Source organism: Epinephelus fuscoguttatus, linkage group LG6 (genome assembly GCF_011397635.1).
Source record: "Epinephelus fuscoguttatus linkage group LG6, E.fuscoguttatus.final_Chr_v1".
Classification (NCBI taxonomy): domain Eukaryota; kingdom Metazoa; phylum Chordata; class Actinopteri; order Perciformes; family Serranidae; genus Epinephelus; species Epinephelus fuscoguttatus.
Window position 1 is genome coordinate 42030116 of NC_064757.1, and position 24416 is coordinate 42054531.

The 24416-nt window shown below is 41.2% G+C and overlaps 1 long non-coding RNA gene across 1 annotated transcript in view; it reads left to right on the plus strand.

Moving 5' to 3' along the window:
• The first annotated feature begins 436 nt into the window (after positions 1-436).
• The window catches only part of LOC125890499 (uncharacterized), a 45008-nt gene continuing 21028 nt past the window's right edge, over positions 437-24416 (plus strand). The window contains exon 1 of the long non-coding RNA XR_007449564.1: positions 437-493. This is a non-coding gene — a long non-coding RNA (uncharacterized LOC125890499). The remainder of the gene's footprint in view (positions 494-24416) is intronic.

A 24416-nucleotide genomic window follows, 5' to 3' on the forward strand; every position in this document is an offset into this window, starting at 1 on the left:
ACAAAGAAGCTGGGATTACACACAGAGGTAGCGTGACTTCTTTCTCTGCCCAGACCACCATTACTTCACTCAATCTTCACATAGCAAATAGAAGTTTGCTGCTATATTAATGCTCTGAATGTCACATACAGGACTTTAAAACGAGTACAAATACAAGTAAAATGTTAATTTATCGAGACATTTAAAAAAACAAGAACAGAAGATCATCATTATTAGTCATAAAGGTACAGACTGAAACACTGTAGATCTTTTTAAGATGTTTAAATTGACATAAGCTCTGTATAATCTAAAGTCTCGTAGTAGAGACTGAAATAAGCTGAGCTCTCTGTAAAGTGCATATTTTAAATTGGAAACAGTAGTTTGACAAAGACTAATCACAACTCAAGTGGTTATTTTCAACTCTTTTTTTTTTTTAGGTTTTTCTTGATTTTTCAACCAAAATCGATCTGCTGAGGAAGACTGTGAGATGTGTTGAAAGCCCTGGAAAAATTCAGTAAGTGAACCTTGATTAAGATCTTTTCTCATGCTCTCATTAGACATTTTGCATGATGGCAAAACCGGCTTTTAGTTGACAGGTGTAGCTACATAAATCCAGGCCGTAATTAGATACCAGATCTGGTTGCCATTGACGCTGTGAAGCAGTTTTTACAGACGTTCATTGAATGCATAAAACCTTTTAAAGCTCACCAGCTCATCAGCAACCTGCTTGATCTAGTTCTAAGCTGTTTAGATCATGCACACATTTACCAATGTTTAAACTTTTGATGATATGGATATGCTACACATTGTTAGCTCGGTGAGATCCTCCATCGTTCAGTCATTCAGTTCATCTTACGGAAACCATGAGCACCAAAGTAAAATTAATTCAGATTTACCAGCATGGTAAACAAGAGAGATGAAGAAAGTGGTGACTCCGTACCTTTTAAGTGGTCACGAAGTCCTCAAATGTATTCATTTTCCTTTAGTCCATAAACGTCCACTGATCAAAAGAATCAAAACTGTTTCTAAGAAAAATTTATCCAAGTTGTGAATATTGTCATGTGAAGTCTACAGCTCGCTGTCTGCTGACTTCCTTCGACAAATGAACGAAGTACTTTAACTGACATAAACATTATTGTCTCTTCTTCCTGCACCGTGTTGTTAGGTGTGCTTGTTTTTGTCACCTTGATGGCTACGAAATAGAAGCTTTCTCCACCTTTCTCCGTTCAGTTTTCCCCACCTTCTCACTCCTTTTATCTTTCAGTCATAAACTTTTTTTTGCTTTCATGTTGTATCAGTATTTTGACATGGGACGCTCTCATGCAGTTGGCCTGGATGTACTGTCCTTTAGAGCAATCAGATCAATAGCCTAAATATTACAATAAGTAAGTAAGTATTTGATAGTATGTCCCATCTTTGCTGAGCGAGAGTTTTGTGCAAAAGTTTTAGAGAATTTTGACATTTTAGGCACATATGATTATATATTCTCCATTTTGGTGAAATGCAGATTAAAACTCAAGGTGGAACAGTTCAGAGTTATCTGCCGTCCTGCACCATAATTATGATAATAAATACCATAATAACTGTAATAAAAGAACCCTACCTATCTGTTAAAAATGCACACATTTATTTTGGATAGTGAGTTTAGTCATGATACATAAATCATAGGTTTGACATTAATGACTAATCTCCATATATACTGTCTGGTAGGCAGGGGCAGATCTCTGTTTTGATTGGCTTGTTGTTCCATTTCAGTAACATCATCTTTGGTCTGAGTAAAGCCTCGGCAGTTTCCTCATACACAGGCAGACAATGGCCTTTTGAATGTTACACTGTAGACCTGAATAAATACACTGCAGCATGCACTTCCTTGTAATATCGGACAGCTGTTGTTCTTATCGCAGCTCATTTTACCATTTACTCCGATGTTTTACCATTCTCACATTAGCCTCCTGACCACAGTGTCTGTGTGGCGACAGGGGCTTCAAGATGTTTTCAAATCTCTGCTGCTAATGTCTTGCTGGGGGTGGCCATCTGTTTTTGCATCTCCCACCGAAGCTGTGCCGGGGACGGGCTCCTGGCTCCTGCCTTCACTCGGCTTCTGTTGGGGGTAATAATGTGTGCTGGTTCTGGGAGCCCAACTGGTGTCCATGAGTTTGTCCTTTACCGCCACTCATCCTTGTCCCAGTCACGCCACAGCGAGGGCAGAGAGCCATGCCGTGATGGAGTGGACTTCAGGGGGCTGCTTTTCATCGCTGAGAGGGGATTTTGGGCAGCCAAAGTGGAGTCACTCTCAGTGTCTCATCCCCGTAGCATGCTAATACAGCTGCATCTTCTCTCACATTGTAATGTAACATTTCAGGCGCTTATCATTACACTGTCACTCAGAGGGGCATACACAGATCATGACTGCAGAGCTGAGCTGAAGGGGCATTAACACGGTTTTGGTCAGTTACAGTTACACATCCATGTGTCTGGCTGAACAGGCTGCATCCAATTAGAAGATGAAAGTTTTTTTCTTGTTGAAAAATGCATTTATTCATTGCTTTAATGTATTTTTAAGCCACTGTCTTCCATGTATGGCAATCATCTGTCTTTTACCATGTATGTGTGGTGGAATCAAACATTATATGAAACCTTGCAACATGTTCATGCTGTATAGAAAAAAGTATGCAACCTAATGCCAGAACAAATGTTGGCATTGTTTGTTTTTGCACACCACGATACATTATATTTGTACATTATTATGTAGTGGATACACTGAAATTTTCATTTTAACAACGCTATGTTAACATGGTTAGGTTTAGGCATAAAAACCACTTGGTCATGTTTAGGAAACGATCATGCTTTGGCTTCAAATACCCACTTTAGTGGCAGAGTCCCTGCAGGAAATGCAGCAATGTCTCTGTAAAAAGCAAACACATTTGTTGGCTAAAAAGCAGCTAGAAATATAGGGATGATTCGCTAAAAGAGAACTGGTTTTGTTGTCTTTCGGTCTCAAACTGTGGTCTGCCATTTAGCGAGCAGCTTGGCAGGTGTGAGACCTAGGTGTCCTTCCCCCTGCACATAACAATGTCAGCTCAGGTACCGTGTCACTTAAAAAGCATTGATATGATACAGGGCTGCAGAAGATGTCAGTTTAATTCCAAATCACAAAAGCACTGTTCACTGTTATGTGACTAGATTAGTAGTATCACATAGTATATATATCGATCTCAATCTTCCGGTCACTACCCAGAGCTCATGACCACAGGTAAGGGTTGGGACGTAGATGGACCAGTAAATCGAAAGCTTTGCCTTCCAGCTCAGCTCCTTCTTCACCACGACGGTCCAGCCCAGCACCTGCATCACTGCAGAAGCCGCAACAAACCGCCCATCCATCTCACACTCCATTTTAACCTCAACTTGTGAACAAGACCCTGAGATACTTAAACTCCGTCGCTTGAGGCAGTAACTCCCCCTATCCGTAGCAGTCCACTGGCTTCCAGCAGAGAACCATGGCCTCAGATCTGAAGGTACTAACTCTCATCCTGAATGCTTCACACTCGGCTGTAAACTGCCCCAGTGCCTGCTGGAGGTCACGGTGTGATGAAGCTAACAGAACCACATCATCTGCAAAAAGCAGAGATGCAATTATGAGGTTCCCAAACCGGACCCCTTCCTCCCAGCGGCTGTGCCTTTAGATCCTGTCCATGAAAATCACAAACAGAAGGGACAACCCTGGTGGAGGCCAACACCCTTTACGAATGTGTTTCACTTTATGCTGAGTATGCGGACACAGCTCTCACTTTGGTCATACAGGGACGCGGCATGTGGATGGCCCCTAAATCATCAAGAGGTAATTTGATGGCCCCCTTGCAGGACCCCTAGAGGACTTTCTAGGGGTCCTGCACACCCTGTTGAAGACCCAGGCTTTATGGTGATGCCAATCCCTCTGTCCACCCCAGCTGTCCACAGACTGTACAGTATTCTTATTGTAAGATACTGACATGTGAACTGTAACTTGTTAGCGTGCTAACATGCTAGATGCTGTCGCTCTGTGTTATTTCCACCCCGTGTTGTTTTCTAGTGTATAGTGAGCATCGCAGCTTTGCAGGCCCACTTTCTGAAACCATAGTTCAATCTTACTATTTCTTTTAGCCTCAGATTCTGAATCCTTCCTCTCTAATAACAGTTAATCAACAGAGAAGAGTGCATGAAAGCAGGTGTAAAGAAACATCCCTTCGTCCTTTTAACATAGTGAGTTATAATGAAGCTCTATATAAAAATGAAACAGGAGAAATAGCTCAGAGAGAATGAGTATAAAAATCTGTTTAACTTGAGACAGCACAGAGAAAATAGAGGGGGGAGAAACTGAAGAGGTGATTCAGGCTTTTATCTCATTCTCCACTTTGTTTTATAGTTCTATTAACCACAATCAGTCTAATACATTTGGCTATTATTACAAACACTGTGACGTTTGTAAAAGAGACTTTTTATTTCAGTTTTATCAGTCAAGTTATTGGGTTTGCCCTTAACTTCTGCTTCATTTGGCCAGTCACGTAACAAAAAAAGTAGTTCCCAAATCAATCAAGCCGTCAATTGAGCAAAGTCAGGAGGACTTGCTCTCAGGCCCTTGCGTCTGCAAATGTGCTGATTTTGACACTGAGCCATTAAAGGGGTGACTCGAGCCATAGATCAGGGTAATTGTGGCATTAGGCAGCAAATTGGAGCTAAAATAACCAGATGCAGGGGCAGATAGCCACGTCCCACTCCAGCGACGGTTATCCCAAGTTCAAGGAGAGTTCAAGCATAGAGACGATACTGTAACCCCACCGGGTCCGAACACGCAGACTCCTCCAGAAATTATCTTCACAAATATACGATTTCCGAAGGGTGTAATTGTCTTCACGCTTATGGTCATTCATGCCTCATTTCATTTTCCATAAGTCTATATTTTCCTTGGCCTATTACAAGGGTATGTTGCACCTAAGGCTGCGAGATGATCTCTTTTTTTTCCTTTCCTGCGCTTTGGGAAGCTTTTCTCTGAAAACTCCTGTCAATATGGATTGTAAGAGATGGCGGTCGTGTAAACTTTTATGATAGCAATAAAGAGCCGCAGCGCCGCCCACCATCAACCCCCCTTCTCCTCCCACCCCACATTTCCCATCCAATCCCACATCCCTGCACCCCAGCCTTAACGGAGAGAGAAACATGGGATCTGACACTGGCCATTAGGAGACTATTGTCCAATGATTTTCACCTCTGACATCAATCTTCACTATTTCCTGGTGTTTTTTAAACATGACCTCTGACAGGAAATCACTGGGACATGTATTACAGTGTGTTTCTGCCATAGTGAGAACTCAGACACTTTATAATGGAGGCTTTTTTTGTTGTTTAAGGGGAAGTAGTTTACTATATTTAGCTCGGTGTTAAAATTACATGCAGAAAACTCCTTTTATTACATTTTTGTATCATTTGTTTCCACAGCAAACATTTTGTGCACTTTAAAAACATCATATTTTTTCATTTTGTGCAACATTTTGTCATCGCTTTAACATGATGTAAGAATAAAATTAAAAGAAACAGCAATATGTGGCAGGAAAATCCTAGTTTGTAGTTATTTCTGCAGCATACATCAACTCAGTGCCAGGGTGCAGTCACCGTGCCTTGAATAAGTACCCTCGACATTATCCATCAAAATTATGAGAATTTGTTTTCATTTTCTGCTTGATTTCATTTTTCAAACTGGTGTGTGCGTCACTCTGCAACAAAATCTCATGTTGTTTTCACATAATTATTGTTATTCATATAAACCGTCTGAAGCTACAAGCTGCTGAATTACTTTGAAGACAATCGCAAAGAATCATCCTTTCAGTTGCATCACTTCATTAGCTTCTACAATGGGACAATGAGTCCAATTACCCAGAATCCCCATTCCTGCTCTCTATGGCTCCATCTCTGACCGTCTGCGGGGGCTGGCTCGGTGCCAGGGTGCATTCAGCGTGCTCTGATTCACCGTAGTTATCTAAAATGTTCATTATTTTGCAATTTATTCAGACGGTGTGACAGCGTTTAAGTTTTTGCCCAGTTTTCTCAAATTCAGACGAGGCCGGAGGCAGAGTGGCTAAATGAACGCTCTCACAGATCGGCTAATATGGAAATGCGGCTGCAATTAAAGACAATGTTGTGAGGTTAAAAGGAAAGAGGGATGTTTTTAAATTAAAAATATTTAAACAGAGCATATAAACAACTGTTTCCCACCTGAAAAAGACGATGTGTAGCTATCAAAACAAACAACACAAGGCCGTCGGAGGACGCCGAGCTTGCCAAAACTTTTTACATGCGTGTGGGGGAGGAGGAGGGGTTGGAGGGGTCGGGGTGAGGGGGGTGAGGGAAAGGAGGGTCCGTGGCTTTAGGCAATGACTAAAACACAATCAACCTTCTCCCCATCTCCTCACGCTGCCGTGGCCCTCAGCCCCCCGCTAATTAAAGTGATACAACATCTCACAGGCCAGTGCGCACATCTAATGGGCTGGGTGAGGCCCTCCTGCCTCATATACTCTCACTCTATAGCTGTGACCACACACACACACACACACACACACACACACATGCACACACATATCCTCCCGCCTCCACAGATCATGAACCCAGCATGGTATCAAAGCTTTGTATCCTGACCCCAACATCTAATGTGTATCTGACCTTAAACAGCGGCCTTGTCATGTCTTTAGGCTCATGTCACTTTGTTACACTGATACAGAGGACGTGTAGGTGTCCAGTGGCACTGATAGTACATGATGTCTTCTGTGTGAGACAGAGCGGAGCGAGAAAAAGAAAGGATCTGTTAAATTTAAGACCATAACAGAGCAAGTTGAGGAGGAAGACATTCAGGTTTCATCATTCTAAAGCATCAACTTTTAATGGCCAAGAACAACAGCCTTGTTTTCTGCTTTGTGACTATGCATTTTCTGATAATCCAGCGTCTTTGGAAATGGTTAGTAAGACCTTTTTACTCAGAGATCTGGGCCACTATGAAGTCCTCGCCTGCTTCACACCACCTTTGATTATTTTTACACAGAACCAAACGACGACGTGCTCATGTGTGATCTTACACAGTATGCTGGCATTCTGAAAGCAAAAGAGGCGTGATGGGCATGACTTGTAACACAACCACTGTAACATATAATGTAAGTGTCTGCAGCACTTTTTAATGAATAACAATGGCATGACTAGGGATGGGTATCGTTAAGATTTTAACGGTACTGCTGCTCCTATCGATACTGCTTATCGATCCGGTATTTTAACGGTACTCTTATCGATACTTTTTGAGGAAGAAAAAAACAAATTAAGATCATAAATTGCTTTATTTTCTCAATTCTCATTATGCAACAAAATAGGTTTTTAACAAAACATTTTACTTTTTACAACTTGAAATGTGAAATACATAAAATAATAGTGTTGTCATGGTACCAAAATTGGGACCCATGGTACGATACCAGTGAAAGTATCATGGTTCTGAGTAGTATCATGATACCACAGCAAAAATGAGGCAGATGTGCCTTTTGTCATTTATAAAAAGACAAATCACTTTTCTATAATACATCAATGATATTTCAATGGAATAAATTACTTATTGACTTATTCATACTTCAAAAACAGCATCAATAAGTGATTAACATAGGGGGGATCAAAATAAAATAAATAAATAAATAAAAATCAACCAGCCACCCTCCTCCCCTGACAAGTTAAGAACAGTCCCTAAAGTGCGGTGAGGTTTGTGGACCGTTACCTGACACAAAGAGAGAAATGTGAACGGCTCGTTTCTCGAATGAACGAACAATTTTATTGAACATGTTAAAAGAAACAAAAAGTCAAACAAAATAAATACGACATAAAACAAAACCAAGCAAGCAAAACAGAATCAAATAATAAACGACTTAAATGATATTGGTCATGTTCAAAAGGGTTAAGAAGAAGTAAATAAAACATTTCTAGTCCTACCCCCTTATATTTTATGTGTGCAATTTAAGTTAAAAATAACAAAAAAAATATTTACAAAAAATAAAACACACACACACAAAAAAACAACAACCTTAAAGTTCGATTTTCAAGATATAATACAATAACAGACACTAGAATTTTCAAACAACCCTCCAGCACTGTTCCATCTCATATTTGCGCAATACTTTCTTTCTGAAAAGGTTTTTTAGTTTAGTTAAGGTTTCACATGTTTTTATCTCGTTGTTACTGCTGTTCCATAACTTTATACCCTTGGTTGAAAGACAAAGACAGTGAAGTTTTGCAGTTGTTCTGATTGGTGGTTTCTTGAATATGTGGATTCCTCTGATGTTATGTTTACTTTCTCTCAATTGGAACAACTCTTGGACACTGACAGGTAATTGATGATTTATTGCTTTGTGCATGATTTGAATAATTTTATAATCAACCAGGTCTTGGAATTTTAGTGTTCTTAATTTGATAAAAAGTGAATCTGTAGGTTCTCTGTATGTGCTTTTGTTAATGATTCGAATTGCTCTTTTTTGCAGAATGAATACTGGATGTGTGTTTGTTTTGTAAGTGTTCCCCCGTACCTCCACACAGTAACTGATGTATGGACGTATGAAGGAACAGTACAATGTATATAGTGAGGCTTGATTTAATAGGTATTTGACTTTATTCATTATTGCAAGTGATTTGGATATTTTGGCATTAATGTGCTTTATGTGTGGCTTCCAGTTTAATTTACTGTCAATTAATACTCCAAGAAATTTAATTTCTGTTACCCTTTCAATTTCTATATCGTTTATCATGAGTTTCTTTTCTGAGTTTGTCGATCTATTCCCAAAGATTATGAATTTTGTTTTGTTTAAGTTCAGTGTTAATTTATTTTGATCAAACCAAGTTTTCATCCTGCTCAGCTCCTTTTCTACAGTGTCCAAGAGTTGCTCCAAGTTGTCCCCACAGCAGAGCAAGTTTGTGTCATCTGCAAACAGAATTGTTTGTAGGGTTTTTGATATTTCACATATATTGTTAATATAATATATTGTTATTCTCCTCTGACACGTCACATACCTGTGTGCCGCCACGGCTCGGCTGTTCAGGTACTTCTGGACAGTCATGACACCAACAAAGAGGAAAATACTGGACCTGGAGCTAGGCTTCTCCGTCGCTGGTAAGCTGTTATCTTGTGCCGGAAACCCTATTTAGTAAATAGGGTCGCAAAATAGCTAATGGTTATTAACTCCACGTGTTGGCTGCTAGCATAATGTTACAAACCTGGACTGGGCGTAACGTTAAATGAACTAGCTGTGCTACGGCAGTCAAACCCTGTACATCTGAATATGATGCACTTTCGCAAGGTGTTTTGACAAATTACTTGCGTTGCCGCCCTTACACGCAAAACATTTGTCACACTTGTGACAACGCGCTGTGTCTGCATCAACTCTTGTAATGTAGAGCCACACTTTTGACCATTTGGCTCTCTCCGCCATCGTTATCTAGGCTATCTAAAGGTAGGCTACGAGCTTGAGTTTGTGTGTGCGCTGTCTTGTGTGTGTGTGTGTGTGTGTGTGTGTGTCACTGGAACAACAGCCCCGCCCCCCTGCTCTCCACTCACACACAGCAGGCAGCCAGGGTGAGCGACACAGATCTCTCGTCTTCAGGGAGAAAAGCAAATATTATGATACAATGACGGATAATTGGTTGAGATAAATGTGCAAGATAAGGTTTAAAACGCGATAAAAAACGCGACTGCTCCAGTACCGATAGCAGAAATGTTAAGGTCAGAGCTTATCAATTCTGCGGTCTTGAAGAATGTAGCCCCGGGGCTCGTTCAATACCGGAGTTCGGTACCCATCCCTAGGCATGACATGGCAATTATAATAATATGGCAGTTGATTTTGTCCTTCACTCGGAAGGTAAGGAGCTACCGGACCTCATTGTTTTCCCAATTTTCGGCTGCTGTTCTTCTTATTTGAGCTGCTAACTACTACCAGCTGCGTTTTAAATGTTCCAGCATTGTCAAAAACGCCACACACATCCCATCCGACCAGCTCACACTTTTACACAGAAGTTAATTCAGCGCTGTGACTTCCTCCGCTGCATAACTGTGTCCCCAACTCCACGATCGAACCTTTTAAACAGTGGGACGGAATAACAGCTTTACATTCATGCCTTAAACAGGCAGTTTAAAGGTGCTATAGCTTTAGAAGAACAGGAACACACTTTACCCTCAGAAAAAAACAAAGCAGAATTAAGTATATAGTTGATTTTGTGTGGAAACCTTTAATGTTTGTGAAGTAAGTTTTCTGTGACCGGAAAAAAATTAACCATGATTTAAAATTTTTGTTTTCATTAATAAGTTTTTCATCTTGTCTGACGCTCAGAGGAGCATGTAAATCTTAGTTTTGGAGGTTAAACTGCAGAAGTCATTTAAGTTTGAGTGACAATCTGGATATGGATGGACAATGTTACGTGTGAAATCCTCATTAAAAATGGGTAGAATAAGATAAGAAAGACAGAAATATAAATATCAATACAAAGAAGGAGAAGGGAGTGACAGATAAACAGAGATACAATGATGGAAAGGCTGGAAAACTAAAGCAAATTTCCCCCAAAAAAAGAGAGACAGAAAGAAACAAAAGTAGAAAAAGACAAAAATAAAATGAGAAACAAATGACAAAAACAGGAAGAAAACAGACAGTTTAAGGAAACACAAAAGGAGAGAGAGAGACACTGTAAAAACTGGCAAAATAAAGACAGAGAAAACGACAACACTGTTAATACTGATTAATGAATTTTACTCACTTTGGATATGGATGGCCAGAATTAACATACTTCAGTAATTTAAAGGAATGAAACATAGAAGACTTGAAAGACTAAAGCCAGACCTGCTAAAAAGAAACAAAAGATACACAACAAAAATACAACAGGAATAAAACTGTTAGAGAAACACAGATCTGAGAAGGAAAGACAGAAAGAAAAGAAGAAAGACGAAAACAAGAGAGCAAACACACTAAGGATGGACATTGTAAAGAAAGACAGAGACAGGCACGAAGGACACAAAGACAACGCAAAGAAAAAGTAAGATCTTAAAGAAAGTAGAGGAAAGTAAAACAAGACAGAAAATAGCAGAAGAGAAAATACATAGAAAGGCTTCTTAAACAAAGACAAACAACAACAGCCAAGACCGACAGAAATATAAATATCAATCCAAAGAACGAGAAGAAAGAAAGGCAATGAAAGACAAACAGAGATACAATGATGGACTTCTGAGATAGAGATGGAGAGAAAACAAAGAAGAGGCGAAGCAAACACTCATCAAGCAGCCTGTGTTTGGTCATTTGGAAACTCTTCTTCTTCTTGGATGATGTTCCCTTGAACCCAGTGTGTGTGCACGTGTGTGTGCCTGTGCGTGTCCGTGCACGCACGCACACATTGGCCGCCAGTGCTCGAGTCTCGCCTGCCAACATCAAAAATGAAGTGGTCAGCGGACAGCTTGGCTTGTCACAGGAAGCAGTAGGCAGCCATGCCACATGTAGCTCAGAGGACAGGCCAAGGAGGGGCGGGGGGGGGGGGGGAGGACGGCAGCGAGGGAGGGAGGGGGTTTCTGAGAGGAAATAAAGGGGATCAGGCAGCGAGGAGGCATCTTCCAACACCCCCTAACCTGATCTCATCACGCCACATCTGTTGATGTGAACCCATGGGGTGCAGGTGCTCGTGGGGAGGTGTCGTCATCCATATTTGATGAGTGTTACAGGGTTTTTGTGTAAGGCTTAAATTTTACATTGGGCTTAAGATTAACTCCAGTAACCCCCTCCCCACACACACACACACACACACACACACACACACATTAATAATGAACTGAGCTCATGCTTTTGACTTTGTTAACTTGGACGTTACTTGGCAGATTTGGAAACACAAAGGCAGCATTCCAGTGTATAATCCAAGCAGCAGACACCAAGGCTGATTGTTGGAGATGATCTGGAAGTGTCTGAAGCTGCTTTTGAGTAGCTACTAGATGCTGAGCTCCATGATATAACAAGGCTGCACAGTTAATTGAATATCAATCATGATCACGATTTCTTCCATGATAGACTGCAATACTGATGTTTAAAATGTGCGCATCGCGAGTAGAAACTCTGCTGCATATCAAATCAAGTGCTACCTAAACCAGCCTGTGAAAAACTTTCCTGAATGTTGCGACTGATGAAAATTCATCCATCATCAAATGTTGTTAAGACATAGACGAGAACAAATCATATGCAAAGAGTGTACGAGGTTTGTGTCTGTGCTGCAAAGCAACACAGCTAACTTGTTAAACCGCCTGAAAGAACACCACATTCTGCATTGCGATGAGTGAATGAAGTCATAGAAGAAGAACGTCGCTAACATTACTGTACTGTTACCATGAATCCCCGTCTTTATCCTGTGTCAACTAAAACTTTCATTTTGTGTTTAAGAACAGTTTTGAGGTCCATATTAACGAGGTGAAGCAGTTCTTATGAGAGTGTCTTGATTGGGTATCAAATGAATGAAAAAAATGTTCTTTCTGATCTTGACTTTAAGATGTATTTCTTTCAAATCAATGCCACACTGCTACAACAGTGTGAAACCATGACTTTGGAGACAATTTTCTCTACTCACATTAAGCCAGGAATTGCAGCAACATTTAACAAACGTCACAAAAACTTCAACTTCAACTACCAAGGTTCACCGACAGATGAATTATCTTATACTAGACACATTTCCCCCACGGATACAACATGCTAACATTAATAGCATAAGCCTATGACACTTTACATTTTTCTCTACTCATATGAAGCCAGGATAAATCACACACAAGACTTAAAATGTAGGTCTGCAGTAGTGATGGACGATAAAATGATAACATATCGTCTCGCAATAAACACTTATGCGCCATCGATAGAAAAAACGATATAACGAAAAACATGAGGAGAGCCGTGCAAGGTCCTTGGAGTCGGGCTGTGCAAGGTTGGTTGCATGAACACACTCACTTGCTCCCTGGTAACCTAGCAACGGTGTCACGCAAACAGCTAACAACGTCAGGTTTGGTTGCGCCATCTTCGTGTGTGAACACAGGGTTACCAGGTCCGCTTATAAACCACGACTTTGGGCTTGGTTTTTTTTTGTGGTTTTTATTTGAGTTTTTACACCATCTTGTGTATGTTCATTTATTTGAGTGTTTTCTAACGGTTGTGTTGACATTACATTTTCCTCCGTGTGCCTTGGCTGATGACTGTGATTGAAATCAGAAGAAAGCTACTGAGTTTAAAATAAATGTGTTAAAATTTATTTATTTTCTCCTGGTCCTTATTTTAAATAGGTTATAAAAAAATTATTGATAATTATTGTCATCGATCAATATGAACCAGCTATATCGTGATGTACTTTTCAGCCATATCGCCCACCCCTAGTCTGCAGCCAGTTGTCACCCATTTAGCAAGTGCTGTAGTTACACCAAAATAGTGCTTTGCTGGCTTTGGCGATGTCGTTGCCCACTGACACGATTAGCTGCACCCAGGTGGTAGCTCAAACTCAAAGTACTTCAGTGACCTTGTAATTCTGTTTGACACAGGGGCCTCTAGTTTCGGCGCAGGGTGGTGAACCCCGCACAGAGTTAGTTTCGAGCAGTGCAACCCGAGGCACGCTCAGTTTGGTAGTTTGGCAGACTGAGGTGCGCTGAGATGGGTGTGGCGGCGCAGCAGGGGGAGGTGTCGACAGATCCAGCTTGATGCAGTGACAGCTTCGTGCCAAAAGGCTTCGCCAAAGGTGCGCTAAAAGCTCACCAGCTGAAACCAGGTCTACTGTCAGTGCAGGCGGAGCATAGCTGGTGTAGCAGAAGTTTGGCTGACCGGCAGACAGCATGCACACGTCACCAAAACCTCACAGGCAGGTTTTCAGAATGTCAGGCGCATTAACGATGAAAACTACTATTCAATGCAACTATCTGCAATCAGCACATAAATGTATCTCTATATCGACTGTCCCTTCACATCTGATGTCAGATCAAAGGGGATTGGCACCATTTGGCACGTTTGGCACGTGTAATGGAAACCTGTGGAGGTCTGCTCACAGTTCCGTATATTTGGACACTGCGAGCTTGGACCTCCCGGACCAAAACATCAGTTTCCTCCTGGGAGGAGTTTGGCCGTCTGAAGCTGCTGCTCTCTTCTGCCATGGCGAATTGAGTAAAGTCTCATTACGCCTTCGCGCGGCACATTTAAGGGCGAGGAGAAGGGCTCATTTGATTGGCGTGATGTGAATCGGATGTGTAAAACCCACTCCACGCCTTCTCTCCTCCCTCTTTCTGACTTGCGCAGGTAGGAGGGACGGAGGTGGGAAAGAGGAATAGCTGCGCCAGCGCGCACAGTGTGCCAAACTTGCAAAATCCGCCTGGCCACACCCAGTCGGCGAAGCGCAGGTGCACTGCGCCCCCACCTCGCCCAGTCTGCGAAACTAGAGGCCAAGGTGCATATTACTATCGACTTGTCAAATTAACCCTCTGGGAGTTTTTCCAAAGTGAAATCAGATGTTCAAAAGCACAGTGGTGTCTTATTTTCACTACAAATAAAGGTGCGTCTGTGTTTTTTTAATTTTTTTTTTAAATGCGTTGATCAGACCTTAATTGCATCACAATTAACACATTAACGCTGACAGCCCCAGTTACAATATATATATATGCATTTCCACTGTGGCTTGCTGTATTTACTTTAACATGAACTGTTAACCTGCTATTTCAGAGAGGTAGTGATTCTATAACTCCTCTATCAAAATGTGCAGTTGTAGTCTTTGTAAAAGTAGTTTTTCATGGATTTATATTGCACACATCCTGTGTTTCTGCTACAGTTAATTCTCCAGCGTTAACTAGAGGAACCACATTAGAGCTTATTAGTAAAACACAGATGGAGCACAGTTACCCTCCTAACAAGAGTAACAAGTTTTCTGAACACTGATGTTGCATTAGTGCAGCAGCAGATATTCAATTAAAACAGACTCCATGTGCATTTAGACTCAGGTGTTATATTATGTGACTGTTGTAGCAGCAGGAGCACAGCAGCCTGCCCCTGTCTGTATGTTGAGGTGGCATTCAGACTCAGAGGGCTCCTGTAATTGGGGAGACAAAGAAAGAAGAGCTAGCGAGGTTTTAACAATCCCACGTCAGCAGGGCTCCATCAGCCGTGAAACAAAAGGGACCCAGTGATTTATCCAGCAGAAGGAAGGGGGGGCGAAGGCAGAGAGGAATTATCCGGAAAGGTCATCCTCAATTTCTGTCCAGAAATGATCTTTTCCCACTATGTAATAAACATTTATCTGATCCCTTTATTGGCTTTATTAGATCTGACAGTTTAGTTAAGCCATTTCCAGCCGCCGCCGCGGGTCGTGACAGTTAACGTTGCGCAAAAAGTTCCATTGCCTAGGTTTGTATTCACAGGACTGAGGGGGCAAGGACAGTAGGTCTGGGCCTGGCATTATTACCACTGTGAAACAAAGGCTGTGCAGACCTGCTCATGCACATTTAGATGCCCATAAATATCCCTGCAGCACATGGCAGAGCAGAACATCCAGACACCGGAGCCGACTGGCTGTTGTGTTTAAGAAGAACATCTGAATGTCAATTGGGTGTCATTATTGTAAAAGCTGCACTTATGTAAGAGGTAAATGGGTCTGACAAAATAATGTGAACACCTTGTGACAGAGACGCTTTTAAAGTGATTTAAGAGACATGCTTTTAAACTAATGTGGCTCATATTTGTTGACTGCAGTACGCCTGGCGATCACTTCTTTCATATGTGAGTTTTTTTGAGCAATATGCAACAACAAACAGCTTTTAAGATGCCAAATGAACTCAGAAACAGAACTATGAATTAAAACTCAGCACTGAGATTGCACAGTCCTCTAAGCACCACATGTTATTTTAAGAATAGAATATGTTTAGAAATGTTTTATTTGTTTTCGGATTTGGATCGAAGCAACTGAAGTGATAAAAAATTACTGGAATCATGTGCCAGATTAATTTTCTTATTCAAGTAGAGTAAGGGTAGTACTTGTAAGTAGAGTAAGTGTAGCAGTTACTTTTCATTTAAGTCATTAGGAAAAGAGTCAAATGTGCTAGAAAAAGATAATCTCATGGCCTTGAATTCTAGAAGTGGATTAATAATGGACGTGGCTACCATGACGTCACCCATTGGTTTGTTGACTCTTATTTTTAAGCCTTGAGTTTGGCATATCGTCCATCACCATCTTTAATTTTTGGATCCGAGATTGAGCATATTTGGATGAAACAAAGGAGCTGTTTTGGAGGGAGAGATCTGAATTATAGACTCATGTTGTGTTCACACTGGGCGCGAATAAAACAATTTTGCGAGGGAATTACATGTGAAGTCACTGCAACGCGAACTCTTACCAGACAGCACAATGGACATGTTGAACGCAACACGAAAGATGCAAGTTAAGCAAGTAACGCGATTTTGCATCATATGCTTATTGGCGAGAGCTGAAAAATCTTAACTTCAGCGAGCCATTTGCACTGTGATAGCCAATTACCATTGTCATCCTCCAGGGACGTACGATGCTGAGGTCATACCAGCCATATACCGAGGGAGGCGTATGGGTGAGCACATGTGAACGTGGTGCAGTTAGAGCTACAGGCTACAATGAGGCTAAAAACAGAGTTCAAATGACATTTTTCCAAACAACTTTTTATGTCGGGGCTTCAGGACACTTGGATCACTACGGACGAGCAGTATGGAGATATTTTGTGGTTTCAATCATGTGTTTTTGGACGCTAGAATCTGGGGCACCATAAGCCTCCATTAGGTGGAGTTGTGTTGCTGAATTTTCATTATTGGGTGCACTATCCCTTTAACTGTGTGTAACTTTTACTCTTGTGGAGATTAGCTACAGAGACCAAAATGTTTTTTTGTACCAGGCTGGTGGTCCGTGGGGATTGACTCGCTCTTTGAGCAAGCCTCAAGTGGCCATTTGATGAACTGCATGTTGGCTTCATCTTTCAGCACCAGAGGTTTGCTTTAAATTCAGTTTTTCCCCTACTACTTCTTCTCTTCGTCCTCCTCTTATTATGATGATGATGATGGTATTTTTTTTTCATTATTGTTTTTTCTTTTAATCTTTCCTCTTGTATCTTTTATAATGTGTTATTTTTCTCTTTTATTGCTATGTATGTATGCCTTAAATCAGTTTTATTCTGAATTGTGCGTATTTGAAAATTTGATTTTAAAAAAGGACTGGATAGCCAAGGATAAAAAAAAGAAATCCAATAAACAAATTTGTGAATCTGCACCAAAAAAGAATCACTTTCTGTATTTTAGCCCATTACTTAACTTTCTATCAAATATAACTGAAATCTCCGAAAGGTTTTCAGACATCTGCAACATTTTATATGTCCTACTTAGTGACGTAAGGAAGTTACGACTGGCCCCAGTGCACGCTATCGTGCATGTATTGTCTTGACACAAATAGAGACTTGACATTAGACAACATTAATATACACATTACCCAGCAATCATCACTGCATATCTGACAAAAATATTAAAGCATGAAAGTATATTTATTGGTTTTATAGCTTTTATAGAAAAAGCACATCATTTTGTTTTAAATAGCTACTGACTATTTAAAAAAAACATGGTTGCCTTTTTGAGGACAAATATAGCAAAAAAAAAAAGAAAAATATTCTTATTTTTTTATCATTTATCTTAGGCACATTTCAAGGATGACAATCTGAATCACTTGCAAGGGCCCGCCCTCTCTACAGGCCCCTCCACCCCGGGGGCCCCAGTGCAATCACACTGCCTGCACTGTCTATATTCACGCCCCTGGTCTTACTTGTTTCTTCTGTGTATGCACTGACTTGGAAAAGATTTTCCTCCTTGAGGACAAATAAACTATCTATCTATATCCTGTTCTGAAGAACAGAACACTACACTGTAGTAAATTCTGCTGTGTGACACTTTAATGTTCTTTATCGTGGTATGCATGTTTTAAAAATCCTCAGAAGTAATGCTGTATTGTGCTGGCTGTAACTAATATGTCACAGGTTTGAGTCTGCCATCAGTGTATTGTATTTTAGCTGCCGTATTGTTGCAGTGAGCAGAGCGTGTCTGAGTGTGTCGTGTTCACAGTTCAATATGCTGGTGGAAGTAATGAAAGTAACCTGCCATCTAGTGATTAGCTGGTTACAAATCCTTTAGAAGAGCTGATAAATGTTGCTTTAAGACACTCCGCCGTGCTTCTGTAATGACAGCCAATCCTGCTGTTGACGCTTGCATCAGTATGCAGCGATAATGGTGCGGTTGCAGAAGCAGTTGGGGTTGTAAACAACGTCTGTCATTCAGTTTAATAGACTTGGGGGCATTGTAATGGCTTTGTACCGCTTTCACATTCACTGCACCAAATGTGTAGAGTAAAGCGCCCGGAAGATCATTTTACCTTGAAAATAGATTAAATAAACCTTTCATCTCTTTCATAGCTCTATCTTCAAGGACGCCCCCCAACCCCTGCTAACGCCTCGACCCCCTCCCTCCTCGCTGCAACTGCAGAATACATTCTGTCTCTATTTCAATCATTTGTGCGGGCAAATGACAAAAGGTCTTTGAAATGAATTCTTATTTGTCTATTTGAATGTTTCTGTATTTACTCAGCTGTCGCCCGGTGAAATACAGCCCATCTCCGTCACATTACCAGCCGCCTCCTTCCCCAGCTTAACTGATAAGAACACCACATACAGTATTCCCAATCCTCTTCCAAATAATGACCAGCCTGTGCGCCCATGTTCCTCCTATTTGAGGAAGTGCTTCTTATTAGTGAGATTTATGAGGCCTCCACCTCGCCACTCTTGTGGTGGACCAGCCACCTCAGAATTAGTCATTGGCATCCCAAGGTTAATTAGGTTGATCATGTCTTTAAATAGCAGGATCATCATTGCTCTTCTCTTTCGCCCGGCTCTCTACTCCCCCTGGTTCCCTCTGCCGGATTGCAGCAAGACTGCTCATCGGCTGGGCTCCCATTCAGGAGCTGTCAGGTTTTTTTTGTTTTTTTTTTCGGGTTTTTTTTTTTAACCAAATCCTGGCTCCCAATGTGGGGCAGGCGGGCTAAGTTAGCGCGAAAGTGAAGTTGTCACTCAGAGACAGAGGAGGTGCGGTGCAGTGTGGGCCGGAGGAGCTAACGGTTTGCCTGCGCCTCGCCTCCAATCCAGACCATCTGTGGCCCCAGCTGGAGTGCCAGCGATGGTCTGGCACTTGTACCGCGCCATATTTACAGATCTAAACACAAATGGCTACTGCCTGATTGTTTCACGATTCATTAGTCAGACAAGCTCGGCTCTCGCGCCAGCCCAGCTGTTACAGAGTAAACCTTTGTCACTTAATAGGGCTGCTTATTGCCTCCCCATCAAACGTATTGATCTGTGGCCTCCTCCTTTAAGGTGAGGTGACGGGGAGCATGGGGACAGACAGGAGGAGGAGACTGTGATATGGAGGGGGGGGTCAAGAGGATGTACGGAGGGTTTATTAAAACATGATCCACCAGGAGAGATGTGAATGAGAACAGGGGAAAAAAAACTACAATTGATTTTAAGCAGCTTTTTCATATCACATGGTGTCGTTGTGTCTCTGTGGTCTCAGAGGAGCCTCACAGTTCACCTTGTGCAGATTTTACCTCGAACTAAACAGCTGATTTTATCAACGTTTTCTCCTGGTTTTGGTTAAAGTTGCATGAAATCAACTCTTGTAGTGTTCGATTACTCTGAAAACTCTCTCAGATTTGTGACTCCACATGAAAACCTTTTTTGATTTTTTTTTTTCCTTTTCCAGTGGGCCTTACTTGTGAACTTGAAAACAAGAAAACCCTCAGAGGTTTGGGTACTAATACTACAGAAAAGGTCCACTACTTAGTGTAGTGACATTTGATGGAAGATGCTTCACCTCCTCCTTTTCTCCTCCTAGTTTGACCCCTGAATATGCAGATGTGTCTGAGGCATGTTTAATAGCATTCTGGTTGACAGGAAATGGACTTTCACTTTATTGCCTAAATCTGATTTTAAAGAAAGATGGAGAATTTAATCATCTATAACCCAGAGTTATTTAACCTATACAATAACCATAATTGGACTGAATTTGCTTGAGTCAATAGCACATATCCAGGTGCATTTTGGGATGCCAGGTTACTAAATTAACTGTTACACTGTGCTCACATTACAGTCTGTAGTTTATTTTTTAAGATGCTTTGTGTAGAGACAGCTCAGCACAAAGCATCTTGTGGCTCTTTAGCCCTTCGTCAGTGGCTCCCTGTGGCTTTGACCAAAATGATAGGAAAGTAAATAACAGTTATTTTTCTAATTTTCATTGATCATTGTCGGAGGCCTAAGATGATTCTTACATTCCCCAGATGTAAAAAGGAAAAAACAGTCTGGTGCATTTTCCTCAAAATTTCTGGCAAAGATATGATAGAGTGTGTGCAGCATGTACAGTGAAGCTAGGTCCTTACCGATTTCGACCCACAGGCTTTGCTACATGTCATCTCTCTACCCCCTTTCCTATCTAGCTTCATTTATCCTGTCAAATTAAGGGAAGAAAGTCAAATAATAATAATAATAATAATAATAATAATAATAACAATGGCGGCTAGTGTTCAGTCTCCCTAGCTAGGCTAGCAACGGATTCCAAATCCAAAACTTGGAGAGAATTTAATGGTGGTTGAACAGATTTGTTTGCATTCACCACCAACACTGCAAAGTTCGAGTACCAAATAATCTTAAATAGCTTTGAGGTAAAACTAGGGTGACCATATTTTGATTTCCAAAAAAGAGGACACTCGGCCGGCCACGACATAGCCTACTTAAATGATACTCTCAGTTTACTCAAAGATGCCTTATAATTTTAATATATTTAAAATGTATATGTATGGATAGAAAATTCAGTTATATTACAAAATAATATCTCTCAAAGACAGAAATTCAGATAGGCCCCTATAGATAGGGGACACATACACACACTAGAATGTGGCTACCCGATCCGAGCCCAACGGTACCCGACGGGTCGGGCGGGTTTGGTCAAAAAATGTAGCTATAAATTGTATTCGGGCTCAGGTCGGATTCGGTCAGCTTTCAGTGAAAATGTAGTGTAAAAGTAAATAAAATCCTATTGTCTGTCCTGTTTATTGCTTGGGCACTGTTATTTACGTGACAACACCTGAACATAACACACACAGACACACATTGGCTGTTTGTTTCTACTTCTCCCCTCTCTGGAAGTCTCGGACCTCCAGCCGCCCGCCTCCGCTTTGATTAAACGCTGAAAATAAAATAAAAGAGGGAGAAGTTTTTCCTATTTTATCTTATTTTGTTATATTTCTCCCTCTCCTCTCGCTAGAAGCCTCGGACCTCCCGCCTCCTGCTCCCGTCTCAAACACGGAGGTCTCCCTCTCCGCTGAGCACCCACGGCGCACGCCCGGCCTGTTAAATAGCCTGTAACCACTGTGTGACACAAACTCAGTGCTTTGGTCATTAAATAATGTCGGGCTCGGTTCGGTTTTCGGGCATAACAAATCAGCATGACTGTCGGGTTCGGACAGAAATATGCGGCCTGTACTCTAACACACACACACACACACACACACACACACACACACACACAAAGAAGGAAAACCAGACATTATCATCAATTTATAAACAACCCCCGGATGCCCCGGACAGGACGTGAAAAGTGGACGTGTCCGGGCAAAAGAGGACGTTTGCTCAGCCTAGGTAAAACATGTTAATGAAAGCTAATTTAGACTCAGTAAGTTGTGTTACCTTTATTTTAAGGCTCAAACATGTTTTGTGGCCTCAGACAGATGTTTTTTGGGGGGATAAAAAGTTGTAGTAAAGGTTGCTGAGCCCTGCTATATGAAAAAAATATATAATAAAAAATATAATAATATATAATAATGATATTTAAAAAATGCTATATGTGTGTACCCCCAAAAAATCATCAAATATCGCCATTTCAGTATCTACATATGACGCACTACGTATCCTCCTTTGTCTGTTGTTGACGTTCTGGGCTGCTGTGTGAATTAAACACCTCGTACTTATCTTTATTTCCTTCTGCAACAAATTTGCGTGGTTAGGTTTAGAAAAAAACATAATGGTCTGGCTCTACATTCACACTGGGAAAGTCCGATGCTTGTTGGACTCATCCACTGCCTCTCCTGCTTGCATTATAAGGACTTTTCAGCTCCTTAAATTGCGTTGTTATCTGGCAGTGTCAGTTTGAGACGCCTCCTGGTGGCGTTACAGGCTACACATCATACCACCAAGAAACAATGCCTTTTTGTGTCAGTGTCTGATGCAGAAGTCACAGACCAAGCCTATTTGGCAACTTCAAAATGAGGATGTGTCGGTCCTTAAGTTCCAGTGAAGGGGAATTGTAATGCTGCAGCAGTCAGTGATATTTTTAACATGAGTGTGTTTCCAGCATTATGGAAATAGTTCATTGTGATGTCCTGATGCACAAAGCCAGCCCCATAAAGCAATAGTTTTCCCAGTTTGGTGTGGAAGAAGTTTACTGGTCTGCACAGAGTCCTGACCTCAACCTCATCCAACACCTTCAGGATGAACTGGAACACCAACTATGAACCAGACCTGATCAACTAACATCAGAGTGAGACCTTATTAATGCTCTTGCTGGCTGACTTCCCTTCAGCTGAGTTATAAAATCTGGTGGAAAACATGCAACCAGAACATTTGAGGCTGTTATAGCTGCATTTCATGAAATATACATCATTAAATGTATGTTTATAAATTGCCTTTTAATGCACTTTGATGGTATGAGCTCTGTCTTGCACAAACTGCTCTCTTTTCTGTTACTGATGTGAAAGTCAGGTAACAGTCTGAGCTGCTGGTTGATGTGAGTTTGTGCCCAGAGTAGTCGGAGCCAAGGCCCTACAGTGTCTGATGTAACATGAACAGCAGCCTCAGCAATATGTGTGTCACCACAAAAATACAAGCTGTCCTCAAACTTACGGACCCATTCCTTAGAAGACAAAGAGAGGGGAGAAAAAACAAAAAAGCCAATCCTCAGGTCAAGCGTTTTACACTGGTAAGTGGAACAGGGTGTATTGATTTCACATTAAGAGCGCTGAGACGGGCTCCACACTATCAAAGTAATTCACTGATCTGAACCTCAAAGACAAGCTCAGCTATTGGCTTTCTGCCATTCCCCATCCTGCTCAGCAGAATCTATGAACGTCAGCTGAGCGTGCGGCGTATGGCGGCCTAAACGCCGACATTGATCCCAAAGTGATTTTGTGTGTAAATTTGTCACAGCTGATCACTGGGGAGAAGAAATGAGACTTGTTACGGGTCGACGTGGGCGGAGTCAGGGGTCGGGTGGAGGGGGATAACAATGGTGCAAAGAGGGAAACCCCAATGGAGCGATGAGGGTCGGCTTTAACCAACACCGTGACATTTGTATTGACTCGCTGTCGTCCCTGCTACAACACCAATGTACAGACACACTGTGTCTCCCTCTCTCTACAGTAAATGACACGTGTACGGTAGAATAAGCACTACATGTCTCAGAACTTTAAATACCTGATTTAATTAACACGTTATTAGCTAATTAGCGCATGTTGATTAATGCTCTATTAATCCTCAACAGACCCGATTGAATCCTCAATGGTTACGTTGGACATTAAAGTGGCAAACGGTGTAATTAGTGGCCCAGGCTCTGGTGGCTTTGCAGCTGTGCAGAGTTAAGATGATGTACAAATTAAACCCAAATTTCTGATTGTGATGTTCTTCTGGTTGCATTCTTCTGTTGTTTGCTGTTTGTTTAATGAACTTATTGTACTGTGGAAACTTTGTCTGCATGTGTTCATGTGCGTTTTTAGGTCTTCCTATGTGTGTGTAGCTTTTTTAGCAGAAGTAGAAGAAGTATTCAAATCATTTACTTAAATAACAGTAAGAATACTACACTTACAGTATTTTACAGCATTTTTCAACACTTTTTACTTAAGAATATCATCATTAGCAACAAAATATAGTTAAAATGTCAAAAGTAACATTATAGAGAATTGCCTCTTTTAGTGTTACATATTATTGATCATTATAATACACGCTTTGAAGAGAAGCTTTGGTATTTTTCAACTTGGACCCAATTTTGTCATGTTTCTGTGTCTAAGTGACTCGTGGTAACAACAGTTTTTGAAATTGGTCCAGTATTGAGACACAGTGCTGCAGCCAGCAGTGGTGAGACAGGCTAAAATGTAACCACTGGTTACAAGGTGCGCCCTGTCTCCTTATTTAATCTTGATCTGCAAAGGAACAGCTGTCAAATAAAGAAGTTGAGTACAAAGTAAAGTATGTCCATATGAAATATTGGTGAGTATAAAGGAAGAATGGAAATACTCAAGTAGAGTACAAGTAC